Source organism: Tursiops truncatus, chromosome 9 (assembly GCF_011762595.2).
Source record: "Tursiops truncatus isolate mTurTru1 chromosome 9, mTurTru1.mat.Y, whole genome shotgun sequence".
NCBI classification, from domain to species: domain Eukaryota; kingdom Metazoa; phylum Chordata; class Mammalia; order Artiodactyla; family Delphinidae; genus Tursiops; species Tursiops truncatus.
Genome location: NC_047042.1, coordinates 92,108,035 through 92,117,849, shown reverse-complemented (window position 1 = coordinate 92,117,849; position 9,815 = coordinate 92,108,035). Strand labels below are relative to the sequence as shown.

Genomic DNA, 9,815 nt, shown 5'->3' with positions numbered 1-9,815 from the left:
CTCACTGAGCGGCGGCGGGCGGGGGCCGGCGGGGCGAGCGGCCCGGCTCAGAGCCGCCGCGCCACCGGGAGAGGAAGGGGCCGCCGGCTGAGCCCGCCCTCCACTCGCCCACAGCGGCGGCCGGGCGGCGGGGACGCGAGCGGAGGGGGCCGGGAGAGGCCCGGCCGACACGAGTGCGGGGGGCTGCGGGCCATGGCGCCCCGGGCCCTCGCCGCCCGCCGCCCCCGCCCGCCCGGGCGCCCCCGAGCTGCGCCTCGGAGCCCACGGAGCCTCGGCGCGCCAGGAGGTAGGGCCGGGCCGGGGGACCGAGGAGGGGACGCGCCGGGGGACCGAGGAGGGGACGCGCGGGGGTGTGGGTAAGAGAGGAGACGGCCGGAGCTGCCCCACCCCGGAGCTGGGAAGTGGCTCTTTGCAGACCAAAGACTGGGTTTCCCGTGTGCGGACGTGGGGACCGAGGCGCTTGAGCCCGACCTGTGGGACTGGAGCAAAGTGCTGTCCGGACGTCCTTCCGGGAACTCAGGAGGCCGTGGTCCCGCGCCTGGGAAACCTGCAGAAACCGGGCAGAGCCTCCGCCTTGCGCCGTGCTTGTCGCAGGGGCGCGGGAGAGAGTGTGTGTGTGTGTGTGTTTACAGAAAGAAATTTGCAGTGTTGAGAAAACAGGGAGGTAAAGATGACTGCATGATCTTACTTCTCCCACTTTTCCCCTCAGGATGGAGTTGGGACTAGATGGAGCCCAGGGGTAGTCTCTTAACACAGGATATAATGATATTTAGGAGGGTCACAGGAAACTGGCTTCAGTCCACTGAGGAGAGCTGAACCTCAGCGGAGGAATCCTGTCCTTGAGGGTATCGGGTGGGAAAGCCGGACATTACTTCCAGGGACAGAGATTGGGATAAGGGAAGTGCACTGACTTTGTTTTTAGCCAGCTGGTGCTGGGGAAGGAGCAGACGGAGTTCTAGCTGGTGTTGAGATGCGCTTCAGGGATGCAACTTCTTTAGTATTCTGAATGACACAGTAATAACAGCCCCAGGGTTATAATAGGCACTCTGCAGTAATTTTGCTATTAAACTCTTACACCTGCAGTTGTTACTACATAAAAGAAAAGAACAAAATCCTTTCTGCTTGCACCATCAAGTATCAAACACACCAAAGGAGTGGAGTAGACCCCCTTTGGGATGGGCCGCCTAGGATGAGCAGAATTCTACAGGAAGTCAAGGGCAAACAGTAACTGTTCTCAGGAAGGGCAGTGAAAAGGCTGGCCTTCAGTCCTACTATTCCGGAAGAGGTGAACCCTGCCTGTGTCATGCATTCATTCACTTAACGGTTCTACAGATCAACTTGCTAGGCGTCAGGGACAGAGTGATGAATAAGATATCTCCCTTCCTTCCAGGCACTCACCATCCTTGCTGGGTAGTCAAACAAAAAATTAACTACAGTCTGCATCTGACCTGGCCATCCATGCGTGCTGTGTGCTAGGGGAAACCAGAGCAGGGCTGTCCAGCTCAGGGAAAACCCACAGAATAGGTAAGGTCAGGCTGAGCCCTGAAAACCTTTTCACCAAGAAAGTAAAGCAGAGAAGGTTGTCTCAGGCTTGAACAGTTGTGCAAAATCACCAAGTGGGAGGGAGGAGGACTGGCAAGTGTGGGGAGAATTCATGGTTGCAGTTCCCAGAGAGAAGAAGGATCTCACTGAAGCAGGGGCCATGGGATTGGTCTGTATCTTAGAAAGCTCACTCTGCTTGCTGGGTGGAGGCTCAGAGGAGGATGAGACCAAGGCCTTGCAGCACCCAGGCTGTAGTTACTGACGCGCAGGATGACGGCAGTGGTGACGTGGGATGGAAAGAGCCAAGATATAGTGAGGTGGGACCTGGTAACAGACTTGGGCACAGGGTCAGATAACTTAGAACTAAATGCAGAAAAGCTCAGGAGAAAACAAAGCAAAGCAAAAGGAATGAATATTTTGAATGGCCTGAATTTAGCAGATTACAACACTTGGACAATGAATTTGGCTATAAGTTTTCTGGCAGCTTAGAGACAAACAAAAATACACTAGATTGCACAGTTTTGGATTTTGGACAAGAAAAAGCACAGAAATTCAGCACAAATGTTTTCCTGGAATTGAACTCAACTGGGAATTTGTCACGTGGAAGTTTGTGTAAAGACTAAAGAGTGACATAGAAAAAGAAACTTCATTGTCAGTGTTACAAAAGATGCGAAGATAAAATTCCACATGACTATCTTCCTATATCATCTTCCTGTTATGACTTGGGGACATACTGCATTTTTGTGGGGGGGCTGAGTGCCAGCTCAGGCCTGTGGGCAGTCGTGATGCAGGGCAGTGAGGGCTTGGGGAATCCTATATGGAGGAGCCCATGGGCTCTCAAGTGTAGGAAGAGGTGATACCTACTTTGATGAATGTAGAGAGCACAGCACCCCGGGTGCCCACCAGGAAGGGGGAAGCAGGCACATCTTAGTATAGCCCACAGACAGGTGGGCTGAGACTGGTCTGGAGAAGGGGTCTGGTAAGGCAGAGTGTTGGGAGGGTTGCCATTGGAAATCCTGACCAAAGAGAAACAGAGAGTGGGAAGAGCATTTCAGGATTCCATTCAGCTGGGTGGGTCCACTTCCCCTAGTGGTCCAGGTCTTTCTGCCCTCAGACGTGATGTTAAGGCTGCTTCTAGGGGTGGGGAAAGGGTGGGACTCAAGACACCAGAGATCCATTCTACTGAGGTCAGGGAGGGTGGGAAACTTCTTCACTGCAACATAAGGAATGTTGCAGAAGAACCGGGAGTGAGGGCTGGGAGGTAAGGTTCTACGCTCAGTCGCACATCTCCTGACTAGGCCCTTCCCATTGGTTTCTGCAGAAGGGTGAATCTGCAGAATCTATGTCAATGCATTTTTTTTTTAAAAAAGGGTTTTTTTTAAAATAAATTTATTTATTTATGTATTTATTAATTTTTGGCTGCATTGGATCTTCGTTGCTGCTCGAGGGCTTTCTCTAGTTGTGTCGAGCGGGGGCCGCTCCTCGCTGCGCTGCGCAGGCTTCTCACTGCGGCGTCCTCTCCCGTTGTGGAGCACGGGCTCCAGGTGCGCGGGCCCCAGCAGTCGTGGCGCGCGGGCTCAGCAGTTGTGGCTCGCGGGCTTGGTTGCTCCGCGGCATGTGGGATCTTCCCGGACCAGGGCTCGAACCCGTGTCCCCTGCATTGGCAGGCGGGTTCCTAACCACTGCACCACCAGGGAAGCCCTATGTCAATGCATTTCTGATGTGCCTTCCGAAGTTTAAACCACTTCTTGCCGGCTGTAGAAGTCTTAACACTGAATAGGTGTGATCATCTACTCCATCATGCCTCCACATCACAGTTCTTAGCATTTTAAACCCAGGGAGCACATTACACATTTAAATGCTGGGGTCAGGGGGCATTTTTTAAACAAGTGATGCCTGGGCTCTGCCCCAGACCAAGTAAATCAAAGTCTCTGAGAATGGGCCCTGGGCATCAGTATTTTTATAAGGTGCCAGGTGATTTTAAGGTACAGCCAAGATTGAGAGCAGCTGCTTTAACAATCACCTAGAGGGCTCGTTACAGCAGGGGGCAGAAACCTCAGACTCCAAAAGCAAGGACCCCATAGAATTTAAAATTTGGAAGCCTGGTACAATGAAATCAATTGGCTAGTCAGCCTTCAACATCAAGATCTAAAGCCATCTTGAGCAGATACAGATAAGGAGGCTAGTAACAAACACAGATAAGGAGGCTAGTAACAAACACATTTATGTGAAGTTTTGTGTGTATGTGTGTGAGGCACTTTTTTTGAACAGAAATTCTAAAAGCATAATTGCAAGCCTTCTACAGTTAGATCTGTCTGGTCTGACCATAGCCCAAACTGAAAAGCCTCAAAACCTTTCTCTTTTTGCCTGGGACCCACATAGGTCTATCTTTTTTGAGTGCTGAGCCTCTGAGTTTTCTTTCTAATTCCCTCCTGATATTCAAGTGTATGTGTTCTCTGACCTCTGTCTTCCAGATTGGAAAGAAGCTGGGAGAATTCATTTGCAATTTAACTTGCCTAAAGTCTCAGTCAAAAGGAGTGAATCTCTAAGAGTTGAATTTCAGTAACTCTGACAGGATAACAGGGGAACTATTTTGAGGCTCCATGGCTTTCCCAACAACCCTCAAATATACCTCACAAGCAGTTGCTTCTTTAGCTGTGGGCAAAGTTGACTCATCCTCCCCCACTATCTCTGGAATCCAGCCCCCTTATTTTGCTTCCGGAGGGTCTGACAGTTACTCATGAGTGACAAAGACCCCTGCTTGTGCCTCGTGTCACTCACAGTCTCCTGTGTCCAGGCATGGTCCCTTCTTCCTTCACCAGAACCAGACAGCTGTCACAGGTACCCTGGGCTCTCTTTGAAACCCCCGCACTGGCCACCCAACAGAGGGACCCACAGGCACCACTGCCCGTTTAATGATGGGAGGCAAGTCAGTGGCTGGAACTGAATGAGTGATTCTCTACATTTGACAAAGGTAGAGAACCGAGTTCTCTACATTCGACATCCAAAAGACAGCAATATGTCGGGAAGCCAGAATCAGGCCATCTTTTCCCCTCGTGATAAAATCATTGTCTGATTTGGTCAAAATTTATCCAAACTCAGTTTGCCTAGAAGTTAAGCCCCTGCCAGCTGGAGCCCAGAATTGCTTTCTCTTTGGCTTCTCTTTGACACGTTCATGCTTGGCCTGTGGTCGGTTGAAAGAGGGATGAGCCCGAGACCCCCTTTTCCAACTGGCTAAACTACTAAAAGCCAAGTTATGGTTTCTCCCGCCCCCAGCCTTAGGGAAAGAAGGGGTGAGTCACCCTCGCAGCAAGCTTAGGGAAGAGGTTAGCTTCCCTCTGGATTGGGGAACCAGGAGGTTCCATGCTTCCCTTCAGAAGGAAATGAGAGCAGGATTGAGCTGGAGAATGGGGACAGGACAGGAAGCTGTGACCGTGACCGTGACCGTGACTGTTCTTCCATGGTACCCAGGCCTTCCAAGGGCTGTGTGTCTTATCAGGAGGGCTGTCAGACCAGTTCAAGCAGAGTATCAAATGCATTTCCTTTTGTTTTCTTTAAAAGTGTGCTTTAAAATTTTAGGAATACTTTTATATACACATATATATTTATGTGTAAATATGAAGGTTATCCTTGTTATAAAACATTTGAACAATACATAAAAAGAACACAATGAAAAATGAAAGTTTTCCCCATACTGACTCCCTCCTCAGAGGCCATCACTGTGCAGTGTATGTACCAAATCCTGCTAGACTTCTTTTCTTTTTTTTTTTTTTTTTTTTTTTTTTTTTTTGCGTTATGTGGGCCCCTCACTGTCGTGGCCTCTCTCGTTGCGGAGCACAGGCTCCGGACATGCTGGCTCAGCGGCCATGGCTTATGGGCCTAGCCGCTCTGCGGCATGTGGGATCTTCCTGGACCAGGGCACGAACCCATGTCCCCTGCATCGGCAGGTGGACTCTCAACCACTGCGCCACCAGGGAAGCCCTAGACTTCTTTTCTTTACACGTAATATGTTTGTTTGTTTGCTTGTTACAAAAATGGAAGCATGCTATCATGACTGAACAGTATTTTGTGAGAACAATTCTACGTGGGACATACATAGTCCTCTTGTTTCTAACAGCTGCCTAGTCTTCCTTTGTATGGATCGATTTCATTTGTTTAACACGTTATTTATTGACGAGCAATTAGTTGTATGTGATTTTAGCCACTGCTAAGACTCCCCAGCACTCGTTCCAACATTTCTGTAAGATGAATTCCCAGAAGTGGAATTGCTAGGTTAAAAGATTTCAAAGCCAAATGCATATTGAATATATCTGTGCCCAGTGACAGAGGTTTTAAAAATGAGATTCTGATACTCAGTCTTAAAAAAATTGTAAAATATTATTACTTCTCGCTCCCCTAACCCAAGTGTCCCCACCCTAGTTCCCCACTGAATTTACTATGAATTTCTATTTAAGAGAATATGAAAATTAAAATTCATAGTGTGGTAATTTATAGAGACAGTCTATTATTTTGAGTTTTGTTAAATTTAAAAAGGCAGCGTATTAAAACTAGAGCGTCTAAGAAATTTTTTATGGTTTATAGATTGTCGTCCAACAAACTGTCCCAATATTGTCTCTCGCTGTTGGTTTCGTGTACCTGAAATCTTGATCCCATGTAACCACAATTTCGCATAATTGTGTAGGCTGAAACCTGGGATCGGTGGGCTGGGTTATACACAAGAGCCAACCCAGGGAAATAATCCAAGGTGTCTCCCTCTTTCTTCCTCACTTTTCAGAAGGGAAGATGTCATAGGGTTGGATTTGATTTAGCCCTAAGTTCTCTGCAAATCCACTGCGGATAATGGATGGGGTAACCATATATACAGAGTGCGACACTTGTAAAGTAAAAAGGGGGCACTAAAGGTGATTGATACACAGCAGGCCTCTCCTGGGACTGTTCCTGCAAACTGCCACCCGGTGAAGGATTGGACATGCCCATCCATTCTCCCTGCTGGTCCAAGTGCATTGACCTAGGGACATGGCTCTGTGCCATCCCTCTGACCCCAGCCTTTCTTAGCCCCCCAGAGTAGAGGTCTGAGTGCAGGGAAGGAGGAGGGGGGCAGGTGGCTAGCCCAGTGCTGTGTGTCAACTCATTCCCACTAAACAAGTCAGAGGAGACAGGCCCCACTTCCCTGCTCCCCACAGCTCTCCTTGGAAAAAGTAACAACTGCCTTTCCCCAGCAAACTGGAACCATTAACGCAGGACGTTTCTATCATTTTATTTGTGCTTCTCACGCCTCTGGGAAATACAGGCGCCACCACCCTGGATGACCCAGCAGAGGTCTTTGTATGGAATCACACCACAAATCAGGATTAAAACTGACCTTGCGTGGTCAGGAGAGAGGTTAGCTGGCTGGGGGAGAAGCCATAGAGCACCAATTTGGTCACTGGGCAGGAGCAATGGGACAGCATGAGACACAGAACTTGCATCCCCTACAGCTGGAGTGGGACCAGTATCTCAGCCACAGACTTGGTCAGGGGGTGGCTGGGAAGATACAGTGGAGCTTCCCACCAAAGCAGCTTGCCGGTGCACTGGGCTTCTGCCAGGGCAACGTCTCTAGGTCACTGGGGGCTCAGAGCGATTTCTCCATTTGATACTCTGAGCTGGAGGTGAGAGTTGTTCAGATGTGAAATGAAGTGTGTGGTCATCCAGCCCCAAGTATAACTCCCTGGCAGCCTGACATCCTTTACATCTGGTCCATTTCATTATCTGTGTTTGTGACAATCAACAAACATACACAAGCTCCCAGGACATCAAAAAGGGACCAGTGCTCTGTTTACCCACCAGCCAGACTGATGCATATAATGGGACAGAAAAACATCAGAGAGAAGAGGCTCCTTGATGCCTCCCAAAACGATAAGACTTGGAGATTCCGGCACTGCAGAGTCAAGAGAGGCTCCTGTTCAGGCTCAAGACCCCTGGCCTAGGACAGGGGGGAGAGCGACAGGGAAAAGAGTCAGCGGCTGCTTCCAGGCACACACACAGCCCAGGTTCAGGCTGCCTGTCGACCGGAGGGCAAGAGAAGGAGAATGCTGCTTTCAGGACGGGGAGACAGAGCACCTTCAAGAGCTCCTGGGGCAGGTCCACAAGCTCCCCTTCACATCCCTGAGGTCTGGCCTCCATCCCTAACCATCTGTGGAGACTTTATCCCGTTACTCACGATGCAGTCATTGAATAGCTAGTTTGCTGTTCTCATTGTTTTTGAGCTTCCCAATCTATGCAAGTCTCCTGACCCGGGTCACAGTCGATATAAAACTGGTATGGTGACACATCTATGCCACTTGTTAAAATGCGGAAATGCTTCTCTACTGGTTGGTTAATAGTCACTCCCAGTGTCCCACAATCCTGGGAGCCCCTAGACCAGATCCAGCCATGAAAGGGTCAACAGTAAGACCACTGCCATTGGCTGGTGTCCGAGCCCCACCTTTGTGAAGTGATTTGAAGAATCGCTCCTCCCCTGAGACACCACACCACCTGGGGTGTCCTAATTGTCTTTGGAAAAGGAGATCTTCACTGATTTCCTTTTCTTCTTCTCATTCAACAAGCATTCATACCACACCCACGGTAGACCAAGATCTGATCTAGACATTGCAGAGGAATAAAAAGAAGCCCAATGCAGGTGTTCTGTCATCAGACCTCCCTGTTCTGTTGGAAGGCCCAGATGAAGAAACATTAAAAAGAACTGAGTCAAGAGCTGGGTAACAGGGGCAAAGTGAGAGTCACCCCTACACCTCAATTCTTCACTCTCTTCTTCTGCTTCACTTTCTCCCTCAGAGAGCTCGTTCACGCTCACTGGTTCTTCGGCTGCATCCCCAGTTTACACCTCCAGGGTTGTGCTTTCGCCAGACTCTTAGATCTCTACCTCTGACTGCCTGCTTTACACATTTCCTCTTTTTTTTTAAAGGTCTATTTTAAAGGTTATTTTAATTTATTTTTTAAAAATATTCATTTATTTGTTTATTTATTTAGGTTGCACTGGGTCTTAGTTGTGGCTCAAGGGCTCCTTAGTTGCGGCATGCAGGATCCTTAGTTGTGGCACGTATGTGGGATCTAGTTCCCCAACCAGGGATCGAACCCGGGCCTGCTGCATTAGGAGCATGGAGGCTTACCCACTGGACCACCAAGGAAGTCCCTACACATTTCCTCTTGAATGTTTAAAAAGAACACGTATGTTCATCCTGTCTCCTCTTTATGTTCCACAGAGAGCAAACCTTACCTCCTCTTTCTGATTCCAGACCGTCTCCAAGTCTCATCCGCCCGCCCCTTCCATCCTCCTCTCCTTGTTTCTCCATCACACGTCCCAGAGTGGCTGTCCCGCCATCAGTCTTGTCTGGGGCAGGGTGCACCGTCCCCTTTTCCTCATGCCCTTGCCTCGCCTAAACACTCTCCCAACTGTCGGAACCCAATCTATCAAAGGGCCACCAGATTCTACCTCTTCTCTGAAGCAGTCCATGACTCCTGACTTTCATTGCCCGCCTCTAAATTCCTCCAGTTATATTTACTTCATAACATTTACCACTGTCATTTGAATTTAGTCCCTAAGCCACTTTCACATTGTGGTTTTTGTTAAACGTGTTGTCAGGCATTCCCTGGACTGCTCTTGTCTTTTTGTCTTGAACAGTTTAATCTTTTCTTGCCGGTGGTTGATCAGGTTTGCATCTTTTATCCCTGGCTCTGGGGCAGGGACCATTGCATGTATTTGTGAATTTCCCAGCAGCACCTCACACGGAGTACTGTGCTCAGCTCCTTGATGAATCTTACTAATTAATTTCAAATCCATCCATGCTGGCTCAGATTAGCTAAATAAAATCATAGGGGAAAGACCATTGCCCGTATCTCAAAGCTTAGCTAAATAAAACGGAGCACATTCCCAGGCATTGTGCAACTTCTAAGTATAAAACACCAAGCACAGATAGTAAACAAACAGAAACAGGGCCTCAGCTTATAAGAAGCCAAAAAACAGGGTGGGAGGGAAGGGGAGTCAGGGCGAGCAGGCCCTGCTGATTGGTGTGGGCCCCTCCTTCCTTTCACGTCTGGCATCAAGGCTGAGCACTGACTCTGCTGAAAAGGGAAGAGGGTCAGCTCCTCATCCGATTTCAAAACCAACTTTTACAGATTACATTGTAACAGTAATGATATGTTTGAGAGGGCTTACAGCTGTACCACACTTGCAAACGATTGAAGCTGGGTAAGCAGCCTTGCGGATGAGTTGAGCAGGTGGATGATGATGATGA

At 49.1% G+C, this 9,815-nt stretch overlaps 1 protein-coding gene across 9 annotated transcripts in view; it reads left to right on the top strand.

Annotated features, from left to right (window-relative positions):
* The window catches only part of DENND2A (DENN domain containing 2A), a 108,774-nt gene continuing 98,959 nt past the window's right edge, over nucleotides 1-9,815 (top strand). For 4 of the 9 annotated variants that reach the window (XM_073809993.1, XM_073809995.1, XM_073809997.1 and 1 more), the window contains exon 1: nucleotides 1-286. The gene's annotated coding sequence lies outside the window, so the exon portion shown is untranslated. The remainder of the gene's footprint in view (nucleotides 287-9,815) is intronic. The other 5 variants (XM_033863362.2, XM_073809994.1, XM_073809998.1 and 2 more) reach the window with 3 other exon arrangements.